The following is a 16,435-nucleotide window of genomic DNA, read 5'->3' as shown; positions in this document are numbered from 1 at the left end:
GACGGGGAGCAAGGGGGCTGAGTCCGCGGGGATATGGTTTGCTTTGTCAGCTCGCAGCCATCAGGCCACCTCCGGACCCTCCGGACCTCGTTCAGTACCTGGTGAACTCAGTTCAGGATGGGGATCCGACAGAGCCAGGCTGAGGCTGACTGTCTTTTCTGACCTAGTCTCAGAGTCTTGTGGTGTTATCTGGTTACACAAGAGTCTGAAAGTCAAGCCCGGGTTCCAGGGAGGGGCCTGGACTCCGCCTCTTGGCAGGGATGTGACAAGGTCCCGTCAGAAAGAAGCCAGTAAGATGACACAGGTGGCTTTAAAATAACAACCTGCCGGGGCGCCTGGGTGGCGCAGTCGGTTAAGCGTCCGACTTCAGCCAGGTCCCGATCTCGCGGTCCGTGAGTTCGAGCCCCGCGTCGGACTCTGGGCTGATGGCTCAGAGCCTGGAGCCTGTTTCCGATTCTGTGTCTCCCTTTCTCTCTGCCCCTCCCCCGTTCATGCTCTGTCTCTCTCTGTCCCAAAAATAAATAAATGTTGAAAAAAAAAATAAAAAAAAAAAACAACCTGCCACCCACGGGCCGTCAGCAGTGTTAATGTGACCACAGCCCCACTCTCAGAGGCCCCAGAACCTTGATCCCCGTTTCTTCCCCCCGCAGCCGGCACTGTCCCTCCTCACCTCGTTTGTCCCCTGCGTCTTACAACCATCATGGCGATTTTTTAAAGCCTGCAATCAGCCTTTTGCACAATTCCACACCCCACCCCGAGGAGCTGCAGCCAGAACACATCTATCAAGCAAATTATATTCCCTGGGAGCAGCAGAGCCTAGAGAGATAGATGTCCCTTCTCCAGCCATGCTCCAGCCACCAGTGCCTGCCCCTGAGATTCCAGACAGCAAGGCAGCTATGCAGAGGACCGTGGGTCTCAGAGGGCAAACGGGGGCAGAGGTGGGCGTGAGGCAGAACGGACAGGTCTGGAGACAAGACAGGGTGTTTCCAAGAAAGGGCAGCCCAGGCCCGGAAACCCCGTTCCATGAGCTCTCCGTGGGTGGTTTGGGAGCCAGGAAGTGGAAACCCGGTTTCTGCTGAGGAGGCCAAGCGCGACCTCCAATTACCTGCTCACCAGGGCTCACTAGGCACTGGGATCCCCTCCCCCCCAAGTGGCACTAGATCAGTGCTTCCCAAACATTAACGTGGCCAGGATCCACTTTGGGGTCTTGTGCTGACAGGAACAACCAGTCCTGGGTGGGGCCAGAGAGCTGGCATCCCCAGCAAGCTTCCCGGTGGTGCCACGCTGCCCGCCTGTCAATCAAACTGCGATTCGCAAGGGGCCGAGGCACTGGCATCAAAGGGAGGGAGCCTATTAACAACGCAGAGTTCCGGGGCCTCACCCAGGTCTACTGAATCAGAATCTTCATTTTCAGCAAGAGCCCCAGGGGATTCATGTGAGCACTAAGGGTGGACACACAGGCTCCCGGGGACGGAAAGCCGGTGCTTCCCAGCTTCAGCCATTTGGGAACCAAGGGGCACCTGGGGGCCCAGCTGGTTAAGCGTCTGACTCTGGGTGTCGCCACAGGTCATGATCTCACGGTTCATGGGTTCGAGCCCTGCGTCCAGGCTCCATACTAACCATTAGGAGCCTGCTTGGGATTCTCTCCCTCCCTCTCTCTCTGCCCCTCCCCTGTCTCTCTCTCTCTCTCTCTCTCATTCAAAATAAGTAACAATTAAAAAAAAAAAAAAGAACCAAGTTGGCCAAGTTTTGCCTTATTCCCCCTTCCTCCCCTACTGTGACTTTCCTTGAGACTTGGTAAACTAAAAGCCTAGAAGAAACTTCATGTCACTGCTTAATTACAAAGTCAACATTCCCTCTGTCAACAGCCGGTAAATGTCAACATAAACACAATGAAAACAAAAGACCGCTATTAAATTCTTTGGTGCCGCTGCCTCTGAGAGGAGCCCACCCTCCCTGTGAAGGCCCAGGGAGTGTCTGTCCGTGGCCTTGGTCTGTCCTGTCCCCTGCAAGGCAGGGAAACGGGGAGGGGGGTGAGCGACCCTCTCCATGACTGTGGAGTTGGGGGCTCTCACCCATGTGTAACCTAAGTGCACATCACACAGCCCCTAAAATCATCTCTAAGCACCGCTACTGTCGTGGAAGCGGGTCAAAACGTTTTGATGCAGAAAGGATAGAGTTCCCACTAAAGGCAACCTCGCTTTTCTTTTGTGAAAACTGTACCTGCCCAGAGCCAGGGGACTTGGCTTGCTGTTGGATCTAGATCCGAGATAGGCTTCTTTAATTTCTCTGCTGCTCGAATCGCACAACTGTCTCAATCTAACCGTGTACCGATTTCTTCCTCGCAAAGGAGGAAGAGTGTTCTTGTTTTCTCCCTGAGTTTTCTAACGGTGTGGTTTGAAGAACTTGGAAAACATACACAATGAAAATTCAGAGACATTATTCTAACTCTATGCTGAGCAATTCTTTTTAATTCATGCATAAATCCTCCTGAGGCTGGGTTCCTATCCATACTCTCTTTCTCCGTCTCTGTCTCTCTGTCTCCTCATGGCCAGTCCTGTTTCCACAGCCCAGCCTGACTCTTAAGCAGCATACGGTATCTGCTTATACAGGAAGGGTGCAGTAGGGGAGAGGCAGTGGACCACCATCATCTTTGCCTCCTGCTTATTCATTCAACAATCACGTACTGAGTGCCTGCGATGTGCCAGGCACTGCCCAAGAACCCTGGGGAATAAAACACACGTGGTCCCCCTCTTGCGGAGGTTACAGTCAAGGGACCGTGAAGTGCCAACTGACTGGAGAATGAGACGTCACGGTCTTCAGTTATAGGTGTCACAGCTGTCTACACAGATCGCCAGCCCACTCTGCTTTCAGGAGATGTCAGGTTAGGAGTGTTCCAGTAGGTGGACCCATGAGATGGCCTCTAATCTAGGGCTGCTTATGAGGATCCTAACCCCCTGGAAATGTCACAGGGTGTGGACCTATCACTGTCCACATGCTGAATGGGGCAACATTCAGAATTAGGAACCCAGAAGAATGGCCCATCTTGACATCACACTAGCAAGGAACAGTGAAGCCTCTGTCCCCCATGCTGCTTCTAACTCAAAGCCAAGTTCTCAAAGCTCCGCTATCTCCCTCCTTTAATCATATCACATACGTAGATGGCATAGCTTTTTCAAAACAGGTTAACACTTCAGTCACATACTAGACACAGATTTCTACCTCCTTTTCCCACAACCAAAAATAACACAAGATTGTACTGAAATATGAACCTAACCAGACCATTAAACTTGGTTCAAATCCCTGCTTTGGCATTTGCCAGCTGAGGGGCTTGAGAAAAGTCACTTAACCTCTCTGAGACTTTGTATCTTTCCCCCTACCCCACCCCCAGGACACCTTCCAGGGCAGTAATAATACTGCTATCATCAGCAGTAAGAAGAGTTAGGGTCTGCCAAGTGTCTAGGGCACTGAAGGCCTCCACTGATGCTCCTCCAGTGTGAACATCAACACTGCTGAGGACACAACGTGGGTCTGAGAAGGACTCCCCACCCCCATTCTCCCCAACCTTGGGGCAGGGAGGTTGCATGATGGGGGAAGAGGGTCAGACAGACAACGATGACAACTGTCACTTATCATCTGACCATTCTGTGAGCGACAATGGCCCAGGAAGTCCCTTTTGAACCTTGCAGTGTGATAAAGAAGTTTTCCAGGCAACAGCAAAAAGTAAAGCCTGTTCCTTAACTGAACTATTGACTTGCCCCATGGGTGGGTGTCTCCCATGAGAGAGGGAAAACACTTAACAAATGGGCACTGGATGCGGTCAGTAGACGGGCAAGTCGCTCCAGGCCCGGCAGGGAGGAGGTGTCTCAGACTTACTGTTAGTCCTAGGACAAAGGGTGGGATGAGGCCACGGACAGAATGTACTGATGAATTATCTCTGTGAGCCAGCAAGCCCGTGACCTGTCTCTGAACATACAGCCTTCTCCTGAGTTCGGTGGTTGGACATCCCAAAGACAAGAGTAACAAATTTCATAATAACTGGTTATCACATTTGGAGCCATCTTGTGCCATGCCCTTGACCTGGTGCTTTCCAACATTATTTCATTTAATTTTCATAAGAGCCTATGAGATAGAAATTGCTGTTATTCCCATTTTATAGACGAGAACACTGAGGCTACAAGACAAAGGGTCTCTTGCCTAAGTCATCACGGCTCTATGTGCCTTGGAATGTCCACTAATGCACGTCCTCCTCAGCACATAGTCTGGAACTTTAAGGAAAGAACATGCAAATACACACACACACACACACACACACACTGCCCACCAGTGTAGTGGCAACTGCAATTATTTGAATAAGAGACACAATTTTCCACAATTAGAAATATAGCCTTGCTCTTGGGAAATGCAACATGTTGATCTCAGTTCTCAGTGTGAAGGCTGAAATCAGATTCTTGCAGAGGGCAGTTGGATGTTTGTTGTGAAGGAGGGAAGGGAAGAAACAATGCACAGAGAAGGAGGTGGCAAGAGAAGTGAAGACCCCAAGAAGTTGCCCCCAGCATCCCCCTCCTCCCCGCCCCCCAGAGAAGCAGGTGCCGTGCAGCAAAGCTGTCGGCCGCTCATGCACTGTATCCAGGAGACCAGCCCTAGACCAGATGAGGAACGGCTCCCATGGCCCCCACCCCATCCTGGGGATGGCCTCTCTTCTCTACAGCAAGCTTCACAAAGGATGGGAAGGCAGGCTTAGCAAGGGTGGCCGCCCCCCGGGGGCCGAGGCACAGGCACAGGCGGGCTCCACTCCTCCTCCCCCGGTTCCAGCCCTCATGCCCTTCCAACTCTGTGGGCACTGACTCCGGAGGGACAGGCTGGGTTGGATTTGCACTCACCCTCACTGACTGCGTGACCTTGGGCAAGACGCTTCCCTTCCTGGGCCTTGATTTCCTCATCTGCAAGCTACTGCTGATGATGACACCTACACACCTCCGTCAGAGGGCTGGTGTGAATATTAAGGTGATGGTGTGAAGTTCTTAGAAGGTCACCTGCGAATAGCACGTATTCTGTACGTGTGTTACCGCGCTGCAGCCGAAAGCCTCAAATTACAGCCTAATGCTGGGTCCTGCCCTCGCGTCTGAAACCACACGGGCTTCGACCAGCCTGACCACAAGCTCCCTTCCCTGCTCTGCCCCCTCAGGGGAGGCCCCCCGGCCAAACAACCCTCTTTATCAAGGGGCCAGGTGAAATTATTGCTTATTATCCCTGAGTATGGGGTTTCGGTCCCCTACCAGCCCACAAACAGGCCAATCACATCCTCCTGTAGGAACCAGGGCCACCCCTCCCTCTTGGAACTACACAGCCTGCCTCCCACAGGCCCTGCTGGCTGGCAGTCTCCTCCTCCCCTGCTGTGCGCATATGTGACTAATAAACTTCCATCCATCTCTCTGTCCCAACCTCCATGTATGGCCACCCCCGCGGCCCCTAGGGAAGGAATCCCTCCTCACCAAGGGTGTGAAGATAGGACGGTCAGAGCATGTAATCCTTGGCCAGGCCCTCTGTACATGATGGGGTGGGACAGGGGTGGAAACATCTGGACCGAGCCTGGAGAGGTCTTCGATCTATCCAGCTCCAGGAAGGAAGAGAAAGGACCAGGGGTGGGCAGTGTGGATAAAACAAAGCTGCCGACCCAAAGACTACCTGCTCACACTGGCTCTTCTTCAGCATTTAGAAAAACGGCCCTGGGGGTGCCTAGGTGGCTCAGTCGGTTAAGCATCTGACTTCAGCTCAGGTCACGATCTCCCGGTTCGTGGGTTCAAGCCCCACATCGGGCTCCGGGCTGACAGCTCAGAGCCTGGAGCCTGCTTCGGATTCTGTGCCTCCCTCTCTTTCTGTCCCTCCCCTGCTCATGCTCTGTCTCTCTCTGTCTCTCAAAAATAAATAAAACGTTAACAAAAAATTAAAAAAAAGAAAAAGAACAGCCCCAATCTGCCTCCCCTATACCTGTGGTCACCAATACTGGGACCACAGACACACAGGGACTTCTGACACACGCTCCATGAAGTACACGACACCTCCAACCACGGATGGATCCATGGATGTTTGGTCTTCCCAAACATGTATACTCTGAACTTAATCAAGCCTTTGGATCCAACTTCTAGCTTATAGGAAACACAGGGGCAGAGGAACAAGTCAAATGCCCTCCAGCAATGAATTAGACAAGTCTAGGAATAAAGCTAGATGGAATGTTCCAGATTACAAGACTCTGAAGAGACAAGACAACCAAATGTAACAGGCATGTGACTGGATCTTGGGTCAAAAAAATTAAAAAGCCATTAAACAGAAACTTTGAGGATGACCGGGGCAGTACAGGGACTGGAACGGACTAGATATCAGGTGATAACAAGGTACTAATTTCCTTCAGTGTGGTAAGAACATGGATATGTAGAAGAATGCCTTATTTTTTGGAGAAGCATTTAGGGAGCTTAGGATAATCACCAGCAATTTACTCTCAAATAGTTCAGAAAATTATACATAAAGCATATACATACAGAAATAAAGCAAATAAACTAAAATGTTAATTGCTAAATCTAGGCGGAGTATACGGGGGAATCACTTTGCTGTTTCTACTTTTCCGCACATTTGGAAATGTCCAGGATGAGATGCTGGTATAGAGAGGTCCAGGAGCAGGAGCCCCTAAAGTGGGGGAACTAGGACAGAAGGTAATGTTGGCCGTGCAAGTCAATGTTGGCAGCCACAGCTGTGGAGTTGAAAAGGCTATGTTCTACCCTTGCCACTTACAAGCTGTGTGGCCCTGGGCAAGTTACGCCTCCTCTCTGAGCCCTGGTTGCCTTGTCCACGAGTGGAGATAACCACACAAACTACCTTCAGGGCCGTGGTGAGGAATGGATGGGGAGGAAACGCATAATGGACTCAGCACAGAGCAGGCTGTGCGACGCTCAGTAGATGCCCCCTCCCCATCAGGCAGCTCCTGCAGCCAACGGCATATTCAAACCACCGCACAGAAAAAGCAGGACACACCCAAACATGCCTGCAGTGGGGCGGGGGCGTACCCCGAAGCATATTTCGCAGCAGCACCACGTTCAAAATCATGTGCATCAGCCCCAAAGTCCAAACATTTAATCCAACAATTTCTGAACATCTCTACAGAGGGTGCCTTCCCTTTGGAAGTCAACAGAAGCCTGAAAACATTTCACTGTCTGAATTCAAACAGAAAATCCTGGTCTACAGACACGCGGGCTGCAAAAGCCAATGCATCAGGTCCAGCTAGGACTTCGTGACCGGGGGCAAGCTGGCGAAGTCCCCTTCCCATCTGTAAAATGGGCAGCACCCCTGCTGAAATGTAGTGAGAATCTGAGTTCAGTCAGGGTCCATCAGAAGCACCCAACAACTGCCATTAATACTACTATTCGCTGAAAAATCACAAATTAAAAAAAAAAAAAAATCCTAAGAATACGCATCCCACAAAACAACGTGGGGACCTTATCTAGATCCTGATTCAAAGGAATTAGGTGTTCATTTGATTGGGGGTTACAAGTGGTGTTGTGCTCTTGGCGGGGGCTGGTTCAGTTTTTTGTTTCATTGTTTTTGTTTTTCTTAGTTCTCGTCGGTTAAAGTTTTTGAAGTATTGGCATATGAAATGATGTTATGACTGGGCTTTGCTTTAAAATACTCCATCAATAGGGGCGCCTGGGTGGCTCAGTTGGTTAAGCACCCAACTCTTGATTTTGTCTCAGATCACGATCTCATGGTTTGTGAGTCTGAGCCCTGCATCGGGCTCCACACTAATGGCGTGGAGCCTGTTTGGGATTCTCTCTCTCTCCCTCTCTCTGCCCCTCTCCACTTGTATGCTCGCTTGCTCGCTCTCTCTCTCTCTCTCTCTCTCTCTCTCTCTCTCAAAATAAATAAATAGGGGCACCTGGGTGGCTGAGTCGGTTAAGCATCCAACTTGGCTCAGGTCATGATCTCACAGTTTGTGAGTTTGAGCCCCACGTCGGTCTCTGTGCTGACAGCTCAGAGCGTGGAGCCTGTTTCGGATTCTGTGTCTCCCTCTCTCTCTGCCCCTCCTCTACTTGCACTCTGTGTCTCTCAAAAAGGAATAAATGTCAGTAAATGTAAATAAATAAATAAATAAATAAATAAATAAATAAATAAATAAATAAATTGTAAGGAAAAATACTCCACCAATAAAGGGGGAGAGGGGACCAGATGAAATCAAAGTCCTGATAACTGGTGGAGGGTTTGTGACAATTTCCACAACACCAAGTTCGTTTGTTTGTTTTTTTAAAAATGATGTTGCTCACTGGCTAGAAAGATACTCCAAAATTAAGTGTTTTCTCAGCCAAAGCAACTGATGCTCTTGGAAAGTATTATTTCAGTCAAGTGTACAGACAGAAAGAGGAATGAATAAAAGTCACCAAGAAGAAAGGAGACAAGGGAAGAGGTCAGCTGACTCACAGAAGGAGTTCCCTTCCAAAACCTGCACACCTAGACCTATCTGAAGACCCTCAGGTCAAGACCCCAAGGTCACCTCAGAGCCTGAAGCGATGAGGAGTCCTCTCCCGGGCTCAGATGCTGCCCAGACTGGATGCCTCGGAAAGCAAGTGCTTCATAACTAAGGTGGTGACATGTGGGTGACAGTGAGCCGTGCGGGACAGGTGACTATGGGCGGAGCCAGGCAGCTGAGACTAAGGCTCTGAGAAACCTATGGAATCTGCCCCCCACTGGCTGTCGGGCCTCCCAGAGCTCAGAGCCTAGGCCCAGGCTCAGAAAAGCTCTCCCAGCAGGGCCGGCAACGCAGAGCCCTCTGGGCCAGACACATCTCCCAGCAGAAAACGTTGCAGGGACCACCAGACTGTCTCTGAGCCACAGCAAACAAAAACCACTCCAAAGGAAAAAAAAAAAAAAAAAATGTAGTGAAAGGGACGAGGGAGGAAAGTTCATATCTCTTTGCTAACAGACCTCAGTCTCCAATTAATCTTTGGCTCTAGAATGCCCAGGGAACCATTCCTGGATTAAATAAGTCTTTAGGAATTTAGCCACAGCTGAAAGCACTCTGGAACATTCTATGTACCCACACCTGGAATATGTGGTATGTGGCCACACCAGGCCACATAAAGACCCCAGAATACACCACCGAGCAGAGTCCTGGGGCAGCACAGAATGCCACTCAATGCTTAGGACAAAACACAGTGAAGACAGAACTTAATTTGAAGGGGTTTCTGAGCTATAATTTTAATTAAAACGCATCAGCCAGAGAGAGCACTTGTTCCCAACTGGGGCCTTCAAGTGTCTTCGAGATCTTGCTCCCTTACAGCCTCATCTGAATTTCCCCGGTGGCAGTTAGCAGGGGTCCGGCTAGCAACAGGCCCTTCTTCCCCGAGTCCTTGGCAGATATCAGCAAAGCCCTGACCTGAATGAACCCCCTGATCGTTTTCTCCATGACTTATTTTTCCATGTTCTAGAATGATCTTCAGTTGGGCTGGGAGGCAGATTCCTGAGACTGCACAGCCACAGATCAGAAGGCCCAGGGCCAGGGACGGCCATGATCAGACAAGAGGCTGATGGGCAGGGGCCAGGTCAGGGTTGAGAGCATGGGGATGTGAGACAAGATGCTGGGGTACATCTCCCCTCGGCATGAAAACCTGCTCAGCAGCCAAGGTCTGGAGGAGGCAGAAGTTTCCCCCCTTCTCCCCTGAGGAATGGCCAGGCCTGTGGTTTTCAAGCAGATCAAGAACCCTCATTTTTGCCCCCAAAGTTTTTTGCTGTCGGCATCACCTGCACTACAAGCCCTCAACCCCCTAATGCAAAGTCAAGTTGGGACACAGTCCCGTGGACCCGGGTTAGGCCGTGCGTAACTGCAGGCTCCCTGGGCCGGTTTCCGTGGCCCCAGTGACAGCCAGCTCCCGAGCGAAGGACCCAGCAATGGCTGCCTGTTGGTACGACCAGGCTCTGTGGCTGGGATCCATCTGCTGACTTGAAATCTTCCTAGGAAAAGAATCAAGGATAAGCCAGGTCATACCACCACGGCCACAAAGACACAGTGATGATCTCGAGGCTGAATGTAAGGGCCACAACCAAACACCAGCTCCAAATGGGCACCAGGGACTTTTGTCTGCTTTCGATCGGAGCTGTAGCCCCAGGGCTTAGAGCAGTGCCTGGCATGAAGTAAGTGCTCAATAAATACCTACTGCACCAAGACTAAACAAATCCATAGCCGCTATTTCAACAAAGATGGGATCTTCTGCCACATGGAATCTTCAGTCGGCGGCTGGCAGCTGGCCGCCCTTGGACTGAAAGCAGCTTCTTGCTACTACATTTGCTTTGGGCTGCTCGGTGTTTTGTGTTGTTGTTGTTGTTTTTGGGTTTTTTTTTTTTATGTATAATTCATGGCCAATGTTTAAAAACCAGGAGCTCTTACTGCACAATCTGCATCTCTGGCTTCCGTTGAAGAATTTGGTCTGGAAACCTCAGGCCCACATCCCGCCAGGGCAGCAAACTGATGAAGGCGCGAAGAAAGGGCCGCCCGCCTGGGAGGGCCAAGTCCTGCCTCGGGTCCGGCCACACCCGTTGTGTTTGTGAATCCCCCGGCTAGACCTTGCAATATGACACATGCCACTCTGTGGCTGCTGCAGCCTGGTTGCTGGCTGGCCCAGGAGTGGGGGGCACTTAACAGTCTCCAGGACACCCCCCCCCCAGTCTACGAGGCCAGCGCCCCCAGTGGACGAGTGCACCTCTCTCTTCTCAGGGAGCATGGCTTTGCAGACGGCTCGTCTGCTGCCTGGTTTGTTAGGACGCATCGGCCCACAGCACTTGGGTGCTCCCCTTCAGCAGCACTGGCGGCACCTACCCACCCCTGCAAACCTTGCTCTCAACTCTGTCCCAAGTGACAAGAGACGCCCCCAGCCCTGAGACACTGCTGAGAACTGGGTTTGATGCGTCCCCAGTCATCTAAATGGCTCCTTAGTAACACAGTAAATGTGTTACTGTGTTACACATCTTCAGAGACATCCAGAAGGAAGAGAAGTGGGGAGAGAGGAACCAGAGTGAGGGAAGATGGGTCAGCTGATCGCTTTCTGAGTGCTTCCTATAGGCCAGGAGCCTGCTAGGCACATGTTACAGCTTTCCTCAATCACTCCTCACAACGAAAAGGTAGGCACTGCCGTCCCCAATGTCCAGGGAGGGAAACTGAGGCTCAGAGGTCAGAGGGTGTTGTGTTTTTGTTTTTGTTTTTGACCTGCCCAAATTCATCCAGCAGGACAAACAGCAAAACTGAAGCTCAAACCCAGGTCTTCTAACCATAACCCTGGGCTATTTCCACAGCCCCCGTTTCTGGGAGGGTGGGCAAGGGTACGCTGAAGTGACAGCAAAACCACAGGTGGGCTGCAGACCACTCCCCTCGGTACAGGCAGCGGTGGGAGGATCCGGGGTCTGCCCGGGTAGTACAGGGATGCAGGCTGGTGCTGGACAGCAGCTCACTGGACCAGAGTCAGCTAGTGGCCACTGATTACCTTGTGACCACAGGAAAATCGCTCCTTCAGTGTTGTTGCTTCTTGATCAGTATAATGCAAATGCATTCGCTGTCTCATTCATTCATCTGCAGTAGAGCAAGGCAGTAAAATGACCTTGGCCCAATCACTTTACTTCTGCGTGCCTGTTTCTCATCTGTAAAAGGATTATTATCCATGAGATAACTGGCACGTAGTAAGCAAGCCTGATAAATGCTCAGTTTTACTCCTCATTCATTCATTCATGCAGTCATGTGTTCCACAAGCACTGACATCCGCCTATGAGTAGGTTTTGTCACCCTACTCAAAAGGGGCTAGTGTTGATCCTGGGCTCCTGGGGCACCGTCTTCCTGCTCTCTGATCCCTCTCCTTGCTCACTTTGTCTTTCTTAAGCTCCTCTCCCTCCCTCCAGACCCTTCATAAATAATGCTGGGGGGCGCCTGGGTGGCTCAGTCGGTTCAGCGTCCGACTTCGGCTCAGGTCATGATCTCACGGTTCGTGAGTTCAAGCCCCACGTCGGGCTTTGTGCTGACAGCTCGGAGCCTGGAGCCTGTTTCAGATTCTGTGTCTCCCTCTCTGTCTCTGCCCCTTCCCCCTTCATGCTCTGTCTCTCTCTGCCTCTCAAAAATGAATAAACATTAAAAAAAACTTTTTTTTTTTTTTAAATAATGTTGGCCCAAGAGCCCATCCTAGGACTGGGGCTGAAACAGTGGGGACCACATTGTGTTCTCAGGGCCCCATCAGCCCAACTTCTGGCCTTTCCAAATTGACATCTCCACCCCACTCTAATACCTACATGCCCGTGTTCATTTCAAGCATTATTCACCATACGCACGATACAGGAACAACCCTAAGTGTCCATCAGTGGATGAATGGATAACGAAGAGGTGCTGTATATATACAATGGAATATTATTCAGCCGTAAGAAAGAAGGACATCTGCCATTTGTGACAATATGGATAGACCTTGAGGACATTCTGCTAAATGAAGTAAGTCAGACAGAAAGAGACAGATACTGTATGATCTCACTTCTATGTGGAACCTAAACAAGCAAACTCATAGAAACAGAGACTAGAATGGTGGCCAGCATGGGCTGCAGGTGGAAAGTAGGAGAAATGGGGCGATAGTGGTCAAAGTGTAGCAACTTCCAGCTATAAGATGAGTAAGCTCTAGAGACCGAATGTATATATGGCATGGTGACTACAGTTAGTAACACTGTATCATACACTTGAAGTTTTCCAAAACAGACCTTCAATGTTCTTACCACAAAAACAGATATATTAACTCTGTGACATGCTGCAGGTGTTAGCTGATGCTACAGTGATAATCATTTCTCAGTATATAAGTGCATCAGATCAACATATCATATACCTTAAATTTACACAATGTTTTTTTAAAATTTTTTTTTTAACGTTTATTTATTTTTGAGACAGAGAGAGACAGAGCATGAACAGGGGAGGCTCAGAGAGAGAGGGAGACACAGAATCCGAAACAGGCTCTAGGCTCTGAGCTGTCAGCACAGAGCCCGACGCGGGGCTCGAACCCACAAACTGCAAGATCATGACCTGAGCCGAAGTCGGACACCCAACCGACTAGGAACCCAGGCGCCCCTAAATTTACACACTGTTATATGTCAATTATGTCCCAATAGAGCTGGGGAAAAAAAAAAACTCAACTGGGTATAAAGATCAAGTAATACTGGTAAAGGGAGGCTAACAGGATGCTGCTAAAGAAGTCAATTGTTGCCTCTCTGCCTTAAATGATTTCCCATAGTCCGTTAACTTGTGATTTTATAAGTGGTATCGCGTCTCCAAATGAATCCGTACCCAGTGCGACTGGCAACATTACCAATCAGAATGACCCCCTGGCAGAATACTCAAGGTGCCTCTCAATCGCCATCTACACAATCAGAAGCAGGGATGGTACCTTCTCCCCTGTAGACACAATAGCTTTGTTTAAAAACGTAACAGTGAACCCCCCGGCTGTCTCTAAAATATAACAAAGCAGAAGCAGAAGGGTTATACTTGCCACCCTCAACCTGTCAGGCAGCCAGCTGGACTTATCAGAGAGGCTTCCCCCGATTCTGCAGTCATTACGGGAAGGTCTTAATTGGCTTTCGAGATTTTGCACAGCACTGCGAATTTGGATAATCGAGTTTGGAAAAAAAGTGTAATCAAGCTGATTTATCCACAATTATCTCCCCCTATTATCCTCCTTGTTACCCCATTCTGCAATTACTTGCATGGAAAATTTTTATGTAATAGAGACATGCAGGCAAAGGCAGCGGAATCCCTGAATCCCGCAGTGAGCGAGGGGCTCAGCTCTTCCCAAGGACCCTGGGGGCCTCCAGGAGGCGGCCCCAGGCAGGCTGACCTCAAGGCAGGTAGTGTAAATGAGGCGCTAATGCCCAAAGAGCCTCTGCTCCAAAGCTAGTGTTCCTTGAACCCTAACTTGGAAACTCACAGTTACCACCCTCTGAGAGAGGACTGGCTCCCTGTCAGGTCAACCAGTGGACGGGGCTGACCACCACCAGGCGCATTCCAAAGCAAGTCCAAATACAACAGTGGAAAATGCAGCCATTGACGGTTGCTACCGGCTCTGACATTTGAATGGCGACCCCCCTCCCTATATCAATAGTAACTTGAAACAACATTGTACCATCTGGCATTCTCGAGCCACATGTTGTTCTGGATACTCTCCATGCACCATGTACCTCTTCTACTTCACAAACCCTACGGAGTATTACTGGCATTACGACCATTTTACAGATGGTCGAACTGAGGCCCTCAGAGGCCGCATAGTAACAGCGTAGCCAGATCCCAGAGCCTTCCGAGCCTGTGCTCTGTGCTCATACTCACTAAGGGGTCCCGGCTCAACAAAGAGCAGGTGGAGACAGAGAGGTTTATCTTCACATCGACGGATCAGCTGATCTTTTACAGGGGGATTTGGGAAGAAACAGGAAAACTTTAAAGAAACGGAAAGGAAGCCACCCACAGATGCAGGCTGGTGGGGCCGTCTTGATTTGAGGCCGTTGGCAGTGCCTATAGGAAAGTCCACGGGTGGAGGTCCCGGTCTCAACTGGGCCACCACGTGCCTCATGACTTTGCAGATGGCACCTGTGTCTCTGACCCTCAGTTTCTCCATTTGTAAAATGCGTGGGTGGCCCCTACGCAATACCGGTGACTTGTAGGGTTTGAAGGGCTTCTAATGTGAGAACAGAGCAGAGCCAAGAATGCCCTGGGACCGCGCTTCTCAATCCTAGCTGCACAGTACGCTCACTCGAGACACTTTTAAACATATCACTGCCCTTGCCCTGCCCCAGACCAAACAAGTGTGGATCCCTGGGCGTCCCGGGTGCGGTACTCCTGCTCTGGGGCCAACAGGACACTTCTCTTTCCGCTTCTGTTCTTTTCTCTTTTATGTGGATTTTCCCTTTGAGTTGTGTCTTTACCTCTCTTATTCCTTTCCCCGATGAATGAATCAAAAGTGGTCCTTTTTAAAATGCGACAAGGAACCCATAGCATCTGGCATCGAAAACCATGTGCTTGTTTTGTGTTCTGCCCACGAGTCCTACTTCACAGGGACTCCCCTCCGAAGGCCTCGCCAGTTGTGGGCAAGGCCGGTGGCCAGCACTCCGTGTCTGTGCCGCCTGGCCTCGGCTGAGATTAGCCTGGGCTGGCCGCAGGTCCCTCGGCCTGGGACGCCACTCCCAGTGGGCAGCATGAAGAACCATTTGGATTTGGAAAGAGGGAGACGATACCACTCCAGCCCTGAACTTGGAGGCGCCAGTCCTGAGCAGGTGCAAAGAGCTTAATACATGTCCGTTGAGCCTGAAGCAGTGCCAGATGTAGGGATCCAGCCAGAGTGAACAAGGCACAGCCCGCGTCCCAGGGAGCCCAGCGTGGCTGGTGGGAAGGAGGCGGGGAGAGGGGGAGGCACAAGCCTAAAAACCAGCTGTATTAGTTCCCTATTGCTGTCGTAACAAACGGCTAGTGGCTTTAGCAACACTAGTTGCAGAGGTCAAAGGTCTGATGCACAGTTCACTGGGCTCAGATCAAAGTGTAGCAAAGCTACATTCCCTTCTAGAAGCTCTGGGAGAGAATCCGTCCTTGCCTTTTCCGGCTTCTAGAGGTGTCCCTCATTCTTTGACTCGTGACCCCCTTCAACTTCACAGCCGGCAAGAGTAAGTCTGGATCTGTCCACCCTGCATCTCTCTGGCCCCCTCTCCTGCCTCCCCTTCCTCCACTTTCAGAGCGAGTTCAAAGACTCCCGTGATTCCACTGATCCCACCCAGATAATCCGGGATAACCTCCCCGATGAGCAACCTTAGTTACCTCTGGGGCCTTAAACCCCCTCGCGACACGAGGCAACACGTCCACAGATCCCAGGGATCCGGATGCGGACGTCCCTGCGGGACATCATTCTGCCACACGCTGACCGCTTACGGTGACTGGCCATGAGGACACGCTGTTAGGTGAAGGGACAATCCTGGGCTCTCCTGTGTTGTGGCTGTTGGTGGTGTTTACATGCAAACATACACTGGGCAAAAAGGCGGGAAGAAAATCCCCAAAACGTTAACACTGGTTGTATCTGCTCAGTCACATTTGTACACCTTCCCACGGACACTTAGCACCACACAGAGACCGCTGAGGAGCCCGCCAGGCCGGAAGCGGCATGAACAGAGTCTGTCCTTCTCCCTCCATCCCTGGCTCACAGTGGTGACCATGGTGGACACAGACAGAGGACTCCCAGGTGTGCTAGCACATTGTAAGTGCTTTACACACGTTAACTCGGTCCTCGCAAGGCTCCACGGAGGTCAGTGTTATTTTAAGCTCCACTGTTTGCACCGGAGCGAGCTCCTCCAGGCCACCTCGCTCAAAGCCACCCCAGGGACCCTGGAAAGGTCACAGGCACTTTCA

The 16,435-nt window shown here is 50.8% G+C and overlaps 1 protein-coding gene across 3 annotated transcripts in view; it reads right to left on the bottom strand.

Annotated features, from left to right (window-relative positions):
- Positions 1-16,435, bottom strand: part of PLPP4 (phospholipid phosphatase 4) — a 128,405-nt gene that overhangs the window by 82,261 nt on the left and 29,709 nt on the right. The window lies entirely within an intron of this gene.

This window comes from Prionailurus bengalensis, chromosome D2, assembly GCF_016509475.1.
Source record: "Prionailurus bengalensis isolate Pbe53 chromosome D2, Fcat_Pben_1.1_paternal_pri, whole genome shotgun sequence".
Lineage (NCBI taxonomy): Eukaryota > Metazoa > Chordata > Mammalia > Carnivora > Felidae > Prionailurus > Prionailurus bengalensis.
Note: the sequence above shows the minus strand (reverse complement) of the source record. Positions and strands in the feature narration are given on the sequence as shown.